Consider the following 16,023-nt stretch of genomic DNA (forward strand, 5'->3'; position numbering starts at 1 on the left):
ATCAGATTCTCTAGTGGTTATTACATTATTATATATACATTCTCCTCACCTGTTCTGTCCTGTCATCATGCAGGAAACCAGATGGGCCGCACCCTGCCGCAGCTAGTCCAGCAGTACAATCTGGGTAGCACCAGCACTCACTCGGCTCTTCTAGACCTGGATAAACTTCCGGAGTTGAACCGGTAAGTGGTTTTCTCCTCATTCCAAGTGACATTGTGTATTAGAAGGTTGCGGACAGTGGGTCATGTTTGGTATGAAGATTACAGAGGTAGGGATCAATGGTAGGAAGATCAAGATATCAGATTTTATTACATGCCATACGTCAAGTGTAGTTTACTGCATTGAATGCACATGCAGTAAATTTTACATAGGGCGTACGAGCAGACCCTTGAAGGTGAGGTTGGGGGAGCACCTAAGGAACATCACGAAAGGCATGGAAACACATGCCCTTTCCCTTCACTTTAAAGAAATTCATAAATGTGATGTCTCCCAAATAAAGAATTTTTATGGTTTAAGACATGTCACTGGGGATGTTAGAGGGAATGACTTGGCTTCTAAATTGGCACGGAACGAAATGACCTTGATCTATAATTGCAAGACTCTTGTTCCTAATGGATTGAACAAGGACTTTGAGTTGAAGTGGTTTATGTGAACACAAAGGTTTCATTCCCCCTTTTTTTTAAGAAAACTTTTTTAAGAAAAACTTTATTTATAAAAAGGAAAAACTTTTTTAAAAACTCTTTAAAATTTTTATTTATTTTTTTACATATTTTCTGTAATAATTTATGGTATAAATATGTTAATCTAGAGTTTATTAATTTTGTTGTTTGATTTGTTTTTCTTGAAAATTATATGCTCAGCATTATGGTATTCTTAATTCCCTTTTGTACCTCCTTCCTTTTGAGGATCAAGTCACTTTGGAGACAGGGATCCGTCAGGGTTAATTTATGACCGATGAAGCACTCCAAAACATCGAGTGGAGTGTGGGGCAATACACTTCCGGGGAGCGGAGTGAAGCCGTGGACATACTATATCCGGGTGTAGAGGGCGGATCGCAACCGCCGGACGCCGGGATGACAACTTCCGGTAAAGACGCTGCCACGTGATGACGACTTCCGGGTGACGCATTTCCGGAAGAGACACACGGAATACAGAGCGGGAGTTTTCAACAGTATAAAAAGAAGGAATGGACTTGGGGAATGGAGAGGGCACATGTATAGGATAGGATTATTAGGTTGCAGTTGATCCATGTCTGGAAATAGGTTTGTGTAAAGTGTAATTGGATGGGGTATATATAGACTCAAATGGTAATCCTCACAATGCCTTGAGAAAGACACAGGACGTGTCGAAACGCGTTGGCGGGAGGATTATCCTTGGAGAATATTTGGGACTTCACCATTGGATTTGGACTGCGGGTTCCAGGGACGCCTGTGTTTATCATCTTAACCTTGCTGTTTTGTCTGCCGTAAGGTGGACCATTTCAATTGGTGAGAGACCATCTATAACTTCGAGGTTTATATTTTAATGTTTTAATAAAACGGTGTTGCACTATTGGAGTTTGATTTCTCTTTTTGGGTGCACCATGCTGATGAGGAGATTCGATAAGGAGGATTTCTGATGGGCCAGACCTCAGCTTGATAAAAGTGTGTTTGTCTACCTTTCAGGTAGACCAATCATTCTGGTACGAGAGATTTGATACCTTCCTAATAGTGAATTGCTAAATGCGAAAATGGTATACACTATGTATGTTCTTTTTTCCTTTTCTTTCATGAGCGCTCACGGACTCAAATGGTGATTTCTCTATCGTCCTAGTGGATGCTGGGGTTCCTGAAAGGACCATGGGGAATAGCGGCTCCGCAGGAGACAGGGCACAAAAGTAAAGCTTTCCGATCAGGTGGTGTGCACTGGCTCCTCCCCCTATGACCCTCCTCCAAGCCAGTTAGATTTTTGTGCCCGGCCGAGAAGGGTGCAATCTAGGTGGCTCTCCTAAAGAGCTGCTTAGAAAAGTTTAGCTTAGGTTTTTTATTTTACAGTGAGTCCTGCTGGCAACAGGATCACTGCAACGAGGGACTTAGGGGAGAAGAAGTGAACTCACCTGCGTGCAGGATGGATTGGCTTCTTGGCTACTGGACATCAGCTCCAGAGGGACGATCACAGGTACAGCCTGGATGGTCACCGGAGCCTTGCCGCCGGCCCCCTTGCAGATGCTGAAGTAAGAAGAGGTCCAGAATCGGCGGCAGAAGACTCCTCAGTCTTCTAAAGGTAGCGCACAGCACTGCAGCTGTGCGCCATTTTCCTCTCAGCACACTTCACACGGCAGTCACTGAGGGTGCAGGGCGCTGGGAGGGGGGCGCCCTGGGAGGCAAATGAATACCTATTTTGGCTAAAAATACCTCACATATAGCCTCCGGAGGCTATATGGAGATATTTAACCCCTGCCAGAATCCGTTAAGAGCGGGAGACGAGGCCGCCGAAAAAGGGGCGGGGCCTATCTCCTCAGCACACAGCGCCATTTTCCCTCACAGAAAGGCTGGAGGGAAGGCTCCCAGACTCTCCCCTGCACTGCACTACAGAAACAGGGTTAAAACAGAGAGGGGGGGCACTAATTTGGCGTTAGAAATATATAAAAAAGATGCTATAAGGGAAAACACTTATATAAGGTTGTCCCTATATAATTATAGCGTTTTTGGTGTGTGCTGGCAAACTCTCCCTCTGTCTCTCCAAAGGGCTAGTGGGTCCTGTCCTCTATCAGAGCATTCCCTGTGTGTGTGCTGTGTGTCGGTACGTGTGTGTCGACATGTAGGAGGACGATGTTGGTGAGGAGGCGGAGCAATTGCCTGTAATGGTGATGTCACTCTCTAGGGAGTCGACACCGGAATGGATGGCTTATTTAGGGAATTACGTGATAATGTCAACACGCTGCAAGGTCGGTTGACGACATGAGACGGCCGACAAACAATTAGTACCGGTCCAGACGTCTCAAAAACACCGTCAGGGGTTTTAAAACGCCCGTTTACTTTAGTCGGTCGACACAGACACAGACAGGGACACTGAGTCCAGTGTCGACGGTGAATAAACAAACGTATTCCTTATTAGGGCCACACGTTAAAGGCAATGAAGGAGGTGTTACATATTTCTGATACTACAAGTACCACAAAAGAGGGTATTATGTGGGATGTGAAAAAACTACCATAGTTTTTCCTGAATCAGATAAATTAAATAAAGTGTGTGATGATGCGTGGGTTCCCCCCGATAGAAAATTATGGGCGGTATACCCTTTCCCGCCAGAAGTTAGGGCGAGTTGGGAAACACCCCTTAGGGTGGATAAGGCGCTCACACGCTTATCAAAACAAGTGGCGGTACCGTCTATAGATAGGGCCGTCCTCAAGGACCAGCTGACAGGAGGCTGGAAAATATCATAAAAAGTATATACACACATACTGGTGTTATACTGCGACCAGCGATCGCCTCAGCCTGGATGTGCAGAGCTGGGGTGGCTTGGTCGGATTCCCTGACTAAAAATATTGATACCCTTGACAGGGACAGTATTTTATTGACTATAGAGCATTTAAAGGATGCATTTCTATATATGCGAGATGCACAGAGGGATATTTGCACTCTGGCATCAAGAGTAAATGCGATGTCCATAACTGCCAGAAGATGTTATGGACACGACAGTGGTCAGGTGATGCAGATTCCAAACGGCACAAAGTTGTATTGCCGTATAAAGGAAGAGGAGTTATTTGGGGTCGGTCCATCGGACCTGGTGGCCACGGCAACTGCTGGAAAATCCACCGTTTTTACCCTAGGTCACATCTCTGCAGAAAAAGACACCGTCTTTTCAGCCTCAGTCCTTTCGTCCCTATAAGATCATATCTGCCCAGGGATAGAGGAAAGGGAAGAAGACTGCAGCAGGCAGCCCATTCCCAGGAACAGAAGCGTTCCACCGCTTCTGACAAGTCTCAGCATGGCGCTGAGACCGTACAGGACCCCTGGATCCTACAAGTAGTATCCCAGGGGTACAGATTGGAATGTCGAGACGTTTCCCCTTCGCAGGCTCCTGAAGTCTGCTTTACCAAGGTCTCCCTCCGACAAGGAGGCAGTATGGGAAAAAATTCACAAGCTGTATTCCCAGCAGGTGATAATTAAATTACCCCTCCTACTACAAGAAAAGGGGTATTATTCCACATTATATTGTGGTACTGAAGCCAGAAGGCTAGGTGAGACTTATTCTAAAAAAAATTTTGAACACTTACAAAGGTTCAAATCAAGATGGAGTCACTCAGAGCAGTGATAACGAACCAGGAAGAAGGGGACTATATAGTGTCCCGGGACATCAGGGATGCTTACCTCTATGTCCCAAATTTGCCCTTCTCACTAAGGGTACCTCAGGTTCGTGGTGCAGAACTGTCACTATCAGTTTCAGACGCTGCCGTTTGGATTGTCCACGGCACCCCGGGTCTTTACCAAGGTAATGGCCGAAATGATGATTCTTCTTCGAAGAAAAGGCGTCTTAATTATCCCTTACTTGGACGATCTCCTGATAAGGGCATAGTCCAGGGAACAGTTGGAGGTCGGAGTAGCACTATCTAGGATACTGCTACAACAGCACGGGTGGATTTTAAATATTCCAAAATCGCAGCTGATCCCGACGACACGTCTGCTGTGCCTAGGGATGATTCTGGACACAGTCCAGAAAAAGGTGTTTCTCCCGGAAGAGAAAGCCAGGGAGTTATCCGAGCTAGTCAGGAACCTCCTAAAAACAGTGCATCATTGCACAAGGGTCCTGGTAAAAATGGTGGCTTCCTACGAAGCAATTCCATTCGGCAGATTTCACGCAAGAACTTGTCAGTGGGATCTGCTGGACAAATGGTCCGGATCGCATCTTCAGATGCATCAGCGGATAACCCTATATCCAAGGACAAGGGTGTCTCTCCTGTGGTGGTTATAGAGTGCTCATCTTCTAGAGGGCCGCAGATTCGGCATTCAGGATTGGATGCTGGTGACCACGGAGCCCAGCCCGAGAGGCTGGGGAGCAGTCACACAAGGAAAAAATTTCCAGGGAGTGTGATCAAGTCTGGAGATTTTTCTCCACATAAATATACTGGAGCTAAGGGCAATTTACAATGCTCTAAGCTTAGCAAGACCTCTGCTTCAAGGTCAGCCGGTATTGATCCAGTGGGAAAAACATCACGGCAGTCGCCCACGTAAACAGACAGGGCGACACAAGAAGCAGGAGGGCAATGGCAAAAACTGCAAGGACTTTTCGCTGGGCGGAAAATCATGTGATAGCACTGTCAGCAGTGTTTCATCCCGGGAATGGAAACTGGGAAGCAGACTTCCTCAGCAGGCACGACCTCCACCCGGGAGAGTGGAAACTTCATCGGGAAGTTTTTTCCACATGATTGTAAACCGTTGGGAAATACCAAAGGTGGACATGATGGCGTCCCGTCTGAACAAAAAACGGGACAGGTATTGCGCCAGGTCAAGAGACCCTCAGGCAATAGCTGTGGACGTTCTGGTAACACCGTGGGTGTACCAGTCGGTGTATGTGTTCCCTCCTCTGCTTCTCATACCTAAGGTGCTGAGAATTATAAGACGTAGAGGAGTAAGAACTATACTCATGGCTCCGGATTGGCCAAGAAGGACTTGGTACCCGGAACTTCAAGAGATGCTTACAGAGGTCTTATGGCCTCTGCCGCTAAGAAGGGACTTGCTTCAGCAAGTACCATGTCTGTTCCAAGACTTACCGCAGCTGCGTTTGTCGGCATGACGGTGGAAAGCCGGATCCTAAGGGAAAAAGGCATTCCGGAAGAGGTCATTCCTACCCTGGTCAAAGCCAGAAAGGAGGTGACCGCACAACATTATCACCACATGTGGCGAAAATATGTTGCGTGGTGTGAGGCCAGGAAGGCCCCACAAAGAAATTTCAACTCGGTCGTTTCCTGCAATTCCTGCAAACAGGAGTGTCTATGGGCCTCAAATTGGGGTCCATTAAGGTTCAAATTTCGGCCCTGTCGATTTTCTTCCAGAAAGAATTGGCTTCAGTTCCTGAAGTCCAGAAGTTTGTCAAGGGAGTATTGCATATACAACCCCCTTTTTGTGCCTCCAGTGGCACTGTGGGATCTCAACGTAGTTCTGGGATTCCTCAAATCACATTGGTTTAAAACCAGTCAAATCTGTGGATTTGAAGCATCTCACATGAAAAGTGACCATGCTCTTGGCCCTGGCCTGGACCAGGCGAGTGTCAAATTGGTGGTTTTTTCTCAAAAAAGCCCATATCTGTTTGTCCATTCGGACAGGGCAGAGCTGCGGACGCGTCCCCAGTTCTCTCCCTAAGGTGGTGTCAGTGTTTCACCTGAACCAGCTTATTGTGGTGCCTTGCACCTACTAGGGACTTGGAGGACTCCAAGTTGCTAGATGTTGTCAGGGCCCTGAAAATATGTTCCAGGACGGCTGGAGTCGGGAAAACTGACTTGCTGTTATCCTGTATGCACCCAACAAACTGGGTGCTCTTGCTTCTAAGCAGACTATTGCTAGTTGGATGTGTAATACAATTCAGCTTGCACATTCTGTGGCAGGCCTGCCACAGCCAAAATATGTAAATGCCCATTCCACAAGGAAGGTGGGCTCATCTTGGGCGGCTGCCCGAGGGGTCTCGGCTTTACAACTTTGCCGAGCAGCTACTTGGTCAGGGGCAAACACGTTTGCTAAATTCTACAAATTTGATACCCTGGCTAAGGAGGACCTGGAGTTCTCTCATTCGGTGCTGCAGAGTCATCCGCACTCTCCCGCCCGTTTGGGAGCTTTGGTATAATCCCCATGGTCCTTTCAGGAACCCCAGCATCCACTAGGACGATAGAGAAAATAAGAATTTACTTACCGATAATTCTATTTCTCGGAGTCCGTAGTGGATGCTGGGCGCCCATCCCAAGTGCGGATTATCTGCAATACTTGTACATAGTTACAAAAATCGGGTTATTATTGTTGTGAGCCATCTTTTCAGAGGCTCCGCTGTTATCATACTGTTAACTGGGTTTAGATCACAAGTTGTACGGTGTGATTGGTGTGGCTGGTATGAGTCTTACCCGGGATTCAAAATTCCTCCCTTATTGTGTACGCTCGTCCGGGCACAGTACCTAACTGGCTTGGAGGAGGGTCATAGGGGGAGGAGCCAGTGCACACCACCTGATCGGAAAGCTTTACTTTTGTGCCCTGTCTCCTGCGGAGCCGCTATTCCCCATGGTCCTTTCAGGAACCCCAGCATCCACTACGGACTCCGAGAAATAGAATTATCGGTAAGTAAATTCTTATTTTTCCTATGAGTGGGTCATGTTGTGCCCCTAGGAATGGAGGGCCCTAGAGATAACTGACTCGGTGTGACCTCTCCCTGCCACTGCCCCTACATTTGAGATCTTTTTTAGTGCCCTATTGAAGGCCAGCCTTGGCATTCCCCTGTAATGCTTGTAATCTGTTTTCATTTTGTGTGCCTGCTGGAAACAGTCTCCAGGACTTCACTGGCGTCTTTGATATTCAGGAACTCTTCCTTGCTCCACCGTCGGACTGACACCAGCTGCCTCGCGCTGGCTAATATTAGGGGCGCTGACACGTCTAGCCGCGAATGGCTAGCCGTGGCAATCTTGATTTTAAAAAATTATGCCCGCTGCCGTACTCTGCTTTAAGGTAAAGCGCATCGGCTCCACGCCATACCCATGCCACCTTCTGCCATCGCCACCATGCCCTCCACCGCCTCACCCTAAACCGATTCCCACCACTACCACTGCGTCCCGTAGAAGCGGCGGATGGTGCCGGGATCCCACACCGTCACCACGCTGATAGTGTGCTTGGCTGCCGGGACTAGAGATCAGTCACCAGCTCCGGTCTCCCCAACCTACACACTATAATATCGGTAGCCTCGTCAGCGGTCGGGTGTCCTAGTTTTTAAGCAGGTTAAAAAACCAGGAGACCCGACAGGCAACCAGGATCGGGTGTGCCGTTCAGTCGGCGGAGGATACACAATTGTCCAATGTCGGGCAAACTGGTCGGTCGGGAGTCGGATCTCCCGAGGATTGGACAAGTGTGTACACAGCTTTAGGGCCTGATTTTGAGATATACGCTGGTGAGGGGAACTTGCAGAACAAGCCTTGCAATGCTGAAGGGGCAGGGAGGGAGGCGGAGGGAGGCTTGCGTTCCTATAAACGGGGTTGTGTCACCCCCATGTCTAGGAGGGGAGAGCAAAGGTTCTGCATGTCAGCACGCAGACTTCCTGGCCTCGCAGCTTCTGTAGACGTTTACTCAGGTGGCCGTCTCCATGGAAAGGTCACGATGTTTGATCTCAGCGGTAACGTCTGTCGCAGTGCTGGGATCGCAGTTAAATGCAGGAGGCGTCTCTTTTACTGAGGCGTCTATTGCATGTCCATTCTAGAAATCAGACGGAAATTCAATGCTGCTTGCATGTGGCTTTGAATTTCCATCCATCTCTGAATCAGACCCTTAGACCACTTATGTATTATACTTTTTTGCATTCTAGTTGAGGACACATTGGGGGTCATTCCGAGTTGATCGCTCGCTAGCAGTTTTTAGCAGTCGTGCAAACGCTAAGCGGCCACCCTCTGGGAGTGTATCTTAGCTTAGCAGAAGTGCGAACGAAAGGATCGCAGAGCGGCTACCAAAAAAAAATTGTGCAGTTTCAGAGTAGCTCCAGACCTACTCCTAGCTTGCGATCACTTCAGACTGTTCAGTTCCGGATTTGACGTCACAAACACGCCCTGCGTTCGGCCAGCCACGCCTGCGTTTTTCCTGGCACGCCTGCGTTTTTTCGAACACTCCCTGAAAACGGTCAGTTGACACCCAGAAACGCCCCTTTCCTGTCAATCACTCTGCGGCTGGCATTGTGACTGAAAAGCGTCGCTAGACCTTGTGTAAAAATACATCGGCCGTTGTGAAAGTACGTCGCGTGTGCGCACTGCGCCGCATGCGCAGAAGTGCCGCTTTTTCACTTAATCGCTGCGCTGTGAACATTTTTCACTAGTGATCAACTCTGAATGACCCCCATTGAGCAAGTTATATAGCTTTAACTGAAAGCATTTTTTTATTCTGCAATTCCCTCTTTGTATTGGCTGTGTTTTCTGTTGCTAGAAATAAAGAGATTTAAAAAAAAACAATGGGGGTCATTCCGAGTTGTTCGCTCGCTAGCTATTTTTTGCAGCGCTGCGAACAGATAGTCGCCGCCTATAGGGGAGTGTATATTTGCTGTGCATGTGCAGCCGAGCGGTACAAAAAAGTTTTGTGCAGTTTCTGAGTAGCTCAGAACTTACTCAGCCGCTGCGATCACTTCAGCCTGTTCTTACCAGGAATTGATGTCAGACACCCGCCCTGCAAACGCTTGGACATGCCTGCGTTTTTCCAAACACTCCCAGAAAACGGTCAGTTGACACCCACAAACGCCTTCTTCCTGTCAATCTCCTTGCGATCGGCTGTGCGAATGGATTCTTTGTAAAATCCATTGCTCAGCAACAATCCACTTTGTACCCGTACGACACGCCTGCGCATTGCGGTGCATACACATGCGCTGTACTGACCTGATCGCAGCGCAGCAAAAAATTCTAGCGTGCAATCAGGTCGGAATGACCCCCAAAGTGATGCAAAAGCCAAAGTACGAGGTGTATGCGTCGATGCTGGTATAGGGTTTTATCCTCATTCCCCAGGGGTATGCATCGATGCTGGTATAGGGTTTTATCCTCATTCCCCAGGTGTATGCGTCGATGCTGTTATAGGGTTTTATCCTCATTCCTCAGGTGTATGCATCGATGCTGGTATAGGGTTTTATCCTCATTCCCCAGGGGTATGCATCGATGCTGGTGTAGGGTTTATCCTCATTCCCCAGGTGTATGCATCGATGCTGGTATAGGGTTTATCCTCATTCCCCAGGTGTATGCATCGATGCTGGTATAGGGTTTTCTCTAACGTCCTAGGGGATACTGGGATGGGCTTAGTACTGGGGTATAGATGGGGTCCATTGGAGCCTGGCACTTTTTAAAAATTCTTTAGAGTGTGCTGGCTCCTCCCCTCTATGCCCCTCCTGCAGACTCAGTTTAGAAAAATGTGCCCAAGCACCCAGTTGCATTCTCTGGAGTTCCAGAGAGTTTTCTTCAAAACTTTATTTTAGTTTGTTATATTCAGGCAGCACTGGCTGGCACCAGTCTGCCTGCGTCGTGGGACTTAGGGGGGGATCGGACAAAACTCTTAAAAACATAGAAACATTGAATTTGACGTCAGATAAGAACCACTTGGCCCATCTAATCTGCCCCTTTTTTTTTAACCATATTTTGTAATCTCTAACCTTATTTGATCCTTATTTATTTGTAAGGATATCCTTATGTCTATCCCATGCATGTTTAAATTGCTTTACTGTCTTAGCCTCTACCACCTCTGATGGGAGGCTATTCCACTTGTCCACTACCATTTCTGTGAAGTCATTTTTCCTCAAATTACCCCTGAACCCCCCCCCCCTCCCCCCCATCCCCCTCCAGTCTCAGTGCACGTCCTCGTGTCCTATTGCTTCTCTTCATTTGGAGAATGTTTTGCTCCTGGACTTTGTTAAAACCCTTGATATATTTGAAAGTTTCTATCATGTTCCCCCTTTCCCTTCTCTGCTCCAAACTATACATATTGAGATTTCTTAGTCTTTCTGGGTTTCTGGGTATGTTGTGTGATGTAGGCCATGCACCATTTTAATTGCCCTTCTTTGTACAGTCTCTAATGTATTAATATCCTTTTGAAGATATGGCCTCCAGAACTGAACACAGTATTCTAGGTGAGGCCGTACCAATGACCTATACAGTGGCATTATTACTTCTTTCTTTCTGCTGCTGATTCCTCTCCCAATGCAGCCAAGCATCTGACTAGCCTTCCTCATTGCTTTGTTACATTGATTACCTGCCTTTAAGTCACTTGAAATAGTGACTCCTAGATCCCTTTCCTCCTCAGTAGTTTCCAGTATAGTTCCATTAATACTATTTCTCTATCGTCCTAAGTGGATGCTGGGGTTCCTGAAAGGACCATGGGGAATAGCGGCTCCGCAGGAGACAGGGCACAAAAAAGTAAAGCTTTACTAGGTCAGGTGGTGTGCACTGGCTCCTCCCCCTATGACCCTCCTCCAGACTCCAGTTAGATTTTGTGCCCGAACGAGAAGGGTGCAATCTAGGTGGCTCTCCTAAAGAGCTGCTTAGAGAAAGTTTAGTTTAGGTTTTTTTCTTTACAGTGAGTCCTGCTGGCAACAGGATCACTGCAACGTGGGACTTAGGGGGAAAGTAGTAAACTCACCTGCATGCAGAGTGGATTTGCTGCTTGGCTACTGGACACCATTAGCTCCAGAGGGATCGAACACAGGCCCAGCCGTGGAGTCCGGTCCCGGAGCCGCGCCGCCGACCCCCTTGCAGATGCTGAAGCGTGAAGAGGTCCGGAAACCGGCGGCTGAAGACTCCTCAGTCTTCATAAGGTAGCGCACAGCACTGCAGCTGTGCGCCATTTTCCTCTCAGCACACTTCACTGGGCAGTCACTGAGGGTGCAGAGCGCTGGGGGGGGGCGCTCTGAGAGGCAAATATAAACCTTATACAAGGCTAAAAATACCTCACATATAGCCCATAGGGGCTATATGGAGATATTTAACCCCTGCCTGACTGGAAAAATAGCGGGAGAAGAACCCGCCGAAAAAGGGGCGGGGCCTATCTCCTCAGCACACGGCGCCATTTTCTGTCACAGCTCCGCTGGTCAGAACGGCTCCCAGGTCTCTCCCCTGCACTGCACTACAGAAACAGGGTAAAACAGAGAGGGGGGGCACATTAATGGCTATATATATATATATTAAAGCAGCTATAAGGGAGCACTTAATATAAGGATATCCCTTGTATATATAGCGCTTTGTGGTGTGTGCTGGCAGACTCTCCCTCTGTCTCCCCAAAAGGGCTAGTGGGTCCTGTCTTCATTAGAGCATTCCCTGTGAGTTTGCGGTGTGTGTCGGTACGTGGTGTCGACATGTATGAGGACGATATTGGTGTGGAGGCGGAGCAATTGCCAAATATGCAGATGTCACCCCCCAGGGGGTCGACACCAGAATGGATGCCTTTATTTGTGGAATTACGTGATGGTTTATCTTCCCTTAAACAGTCAGTTGAGGACATGAGGCGGCCGGACAATCAATTAATGCCTGTCCAGGCGCTTCAAACACCGTCAGGGGCTGTAAAACGCCCTTTGCCTCAGTCGGTCGACACAGACCCAGACACGGGCACTGATTCCAGTGACGACGGTAGAAATTCAAACGTATTTTCCAGTAGGGCCACACGTTATATGATTTTGGCAATGAAGGAGACGTTACATTTAGCTGATACTACAGATACCGTAAAACAGGGTATTATGTATGGTGTGAAAAAAACTACAAACAGTTTTTCCTGAATCAGAAGAATTAAATGACGTGTGTGATGAAGCGTGGGTTGCTCCTGATAAAAAGTTGATAATTTCAAAAAAGTTATTGGCATTATACCCTTTCCCGCCAGAGGTTAGGGCGCGCTGGGAAACACCCCCTAAGGTGGACAAGGCGCTCACACGCTTATCCAAACAAGTGGCGTTACCCTCTCCTGAGACGGCCGCACTTAAGGATCCATCAGATAGAAAGATGGAAGTTATTCAAAAGAATATATACACACATGCAGGTGTTATACTACGACCAGCTATAGCAACTGCCTGGATGTGCAGTGCTGGAGTAGTTTGGTCAGAATCCCTGATTGAAAATATTGATACCCTAGATAGGGACAATGTTTTACTGTCGTTAGAACAAATAAAGGATGCATTTATCTATATGCGTGATGCACAGAGGGATATTTGCACACTGGCATCTCGGGTGAGTGCTATGTCCATTTCAGCCAGAAGAGCCTTATGGACACGACAGTGGACAGGCGATGCGGATTCAAAACGTCACATGGAGGTTTTGCCGTATAAAGGGGAGGAGTTATTTGGAGTTGGTCTATCAGACTTGGTGGCCACGGCTACTGCCGGGAAATCCACTTTTTTACCTCAAGTCACTCCCCAACAGAGAAAGGCACCGACCTTTCAACCGCAGCCTTTTCGCTCCTACAAAAATAAGAGAGCAAAGGGCTTGTCGTACCTGCCACGAGGCAGAGGAAGAGGGAAGAGACACCAACAGGCAGCTCCTTCCCAGGAACAGAAGCCCTCCCCGGCTCCTGCAAAAACCTCAGCATGACGCTGGGGCCTCTCAAGCGGACTCGGGGACAGTGGGGGGCCGTCTCAAAAATTACAGCGCGCAGTGGGCTCACTCGCAGGTAGACCCCTGGATCCTGCAGATAATATCTCAGGGGTACAGGTTGGAATTAGAGACGGATCCTCCTCATCGTTTCCTGAAGTCTGCCTTACCAACCGTCTCTTCCGAAAGGGAGAGGGTGTTGGAAGCCATTCACAAGCTGTACGCTCAGCAGGTGATAGTCAAAGTACCCCTATTACAACAAGGAAAGGGGTATTATTCCACTCTATTTGTGGTACCGAAGCCGGATGGCTCGGTAAGGCCTATTCTAAATCTGAAGTCCTTGAACCTCTACATAAAAAAGTTCAAGTTCAAGATGGAGTCACTCAGAGCAGTGATAGCGAACCTGGAAGAAGGGGACTTTATGGTATCCTTGGACATCAAGGATGCGTATCTACACGTTCCGATTTACCCCGCACACCAGGGGTACCTCAGGTTCATTGTTCAAAAACTGTCACTATCAGTTTCAGACGCTGCCGTTCGGATTGTCCACGGCGCCTCGGGTCTTTACCAAGGTAATGGCCGAGATGATGATTCTTCTTCGAAGAAAAGGCGTATTAGTTATCCCATACTTGGACGATCTCCTAATAAGGGCAAGGTCCAGAGAACAGCTGGAGACAGCTTTAGCACTATCTCAAGAGGTGCTAAGACAACACGGGTGGATTCTGAATATTCCAAAATCCCATTTAATCCCGACAACTCGTCTGCTGTTCCTAGGAATGATTCTGGACACGGTTCAGAAAAAGGTTTTCCTTCCAGAGGAAAAAGCCAAGGAGTTATCCGATCTGGTCAGGAACCTCCTAAAACCAGGAAAAGTGTCAGTACATCAATGCACAAGAGTCCTGGGAAAAATGGTGGCTTCTTACGAAGCAATTCCATTCGGCAGATTCCAGGCAAGAATATTCCAAAGGGATCTGTTGGACAAATGGTCAGGGTCGCATCTGCAGATGCACCTGCGAATAACCCTGTCACCAAAGACAAGGGTGTCACTTCTGTGGTGGTTGCAGAAGGCTCACCTATTAGAAGGCCGCAGATTCGGCATTCAGGATTGGATCCTGGTGACCACGGACGCCAGCCTGAGAGGCTGGGGAGCAGTCACACAAGGAAGAAACTTCCAGGGAGTATGGACGAGTCTGGAAAAGTCTCTTCACATAAACATTCTGGAACTAAGAGCAATCTACAATGCTCTAAGCCAGGCGGAACTTCTCCTGCAAGGAAAGCCGGTGTTGATTCAGTCGGACAACATCACGGCGGTCGCCCATGTAAACAGGCAGGGCGGCACAAGAAGCAGGAGTGCAATGGCAGAAGCTGCCAAGATTCTTCGCTGGGCGGAGAATCACGTGATAGCACTGTCAGCAGTGTTCATCCCGGGCGTGGACAACTGGGAAGCAGACTTCCTCAGCAGACACGATCTTCATCCGGGAGAGTGGGGTCTACATCCAGAAGTCTTCAACATGTTAATAGACCGTTGGGAAAGACCAATTGTAGACATGATGGCGTCTCGCCTCAACAAGAAACTGGACAAATATTGCGCCAGGTCAAGAGATCCACAGGCAATAGCTGTGGACGCACTGGTAACTCCTTGGGTGTACCAGTCAGTGTATGTGTTTCCTCCTCTGCCGCTCATACCAAAGGTATTGAAGATCATACGGCAAAGAAGAGTAAGAACAATACTAGTGGTTCCGGATTGGCCGAGAAGGACTTGGTATCCGGAACTTCAAGAGATGCTCACGGACGAACCGTGGCCTCTACCTCTGAGAAGGGACCTGCTACAGCAGGGTCCCTGTCTTTTTCAAGACTTACCGCGGCTGCGTTTGACGGCATGGCGGTTGAACGCCAGATCCTAAAAGGGAAAGGCATTCCAGAAGAAGTCATTCCTACCTTGATTAAGGCACGGAAGGAAGTCACCGTGAAACATTATCACCGCATTTGGCGAAAATATGTAGCGTGGTGCGAGGATCGGAGGGTTCCGACGGAGGAATTCCAACTGGGTCGTTTCCTACATTTCCTGCAATCAGGATTATCTATGGGTCTCAAATTGGGATCCATTAAGGTTCAAATTTCGGCCCTGTCAATATTCTTCCAAAAAGAATTGGCCTCTGTCCCTGAGGTCCAGACTTTTGTCAAGGGAGTACTGCATATACAGCCTCCTGTGGTGCCTCCGGTGGCACCGTGGGATCTAAATGTAGTTTTAGATTTCCTCAAATCCCATTGGTTTGAACCATTGAAAAAGGTGGATTTGAAATATCTCACATTGAAAGTGACTATGTTACTAGCCCTGGCCTCTGCCAGGAGAGTATCTGAATTGGCGGCTTTATCTTATAAAAGTCCTTATCTAATCTTCCATTCGGATAGGGCAGAACTGCGGACTCGTCCGCATTTTCTCCCTAAAGTGGTATCAGCATTTCATCTGAACCAACCTATTGTGGTGCCTGCGGCCACTAGCGACTTGGAGGACTCAAAGTTGTTGGACGTTGTCAGAGCCTTAAAAATATACATTGCAAGGACGGCTGGAGTCAGAAAATCTGACTCGCTGTTTATATTGTATGCACCCAACAAGTTGGGCGCACCTGCTTCTAAGCAGTCGATTGCTCGTTGGATTTGTAACACAATTCAACTTGCACATTCTGTGGCAGGCCTGCCACAGCCTAAAACTGTAAAAGCCCACTCCACAAGGAAGGTGGGCTCATCTTGGGCGGCTGCCCGA

General features: G+C 48.0%; 1 pseudogene; it reads left to right on the top strand.

Moving 5' to 3' along the window:
• Positions 1-1,551, top strand: part of LOC134944232 (nondiscriminating glutamyl-tRNA synthetase EARS2, mitochondrial-like) — a 35,876-nt pseudogene extending 34,325 nt beyond the window's left edge.
• The last annotated feature ends 14,472 nt before the right edge of the window (positions 1,552-16,023 follow it).

This window comes from Pseudophryne corroboree, chromosome 7 (genome assembly GCF_028390025.1).
Source record: "Pseudophryne corroboree isolate aPseCor3 chromosome 7, aPseCor3.hap2, whole genome shotgun sequence".
Taxonomy (NCBI): domain Eukaryota; kingdom Metazoa; phylum Chordata; class Amphibia; order Anura; family Myobatrachidae; genus Pseudophryne; species Pseudophryne corroboree.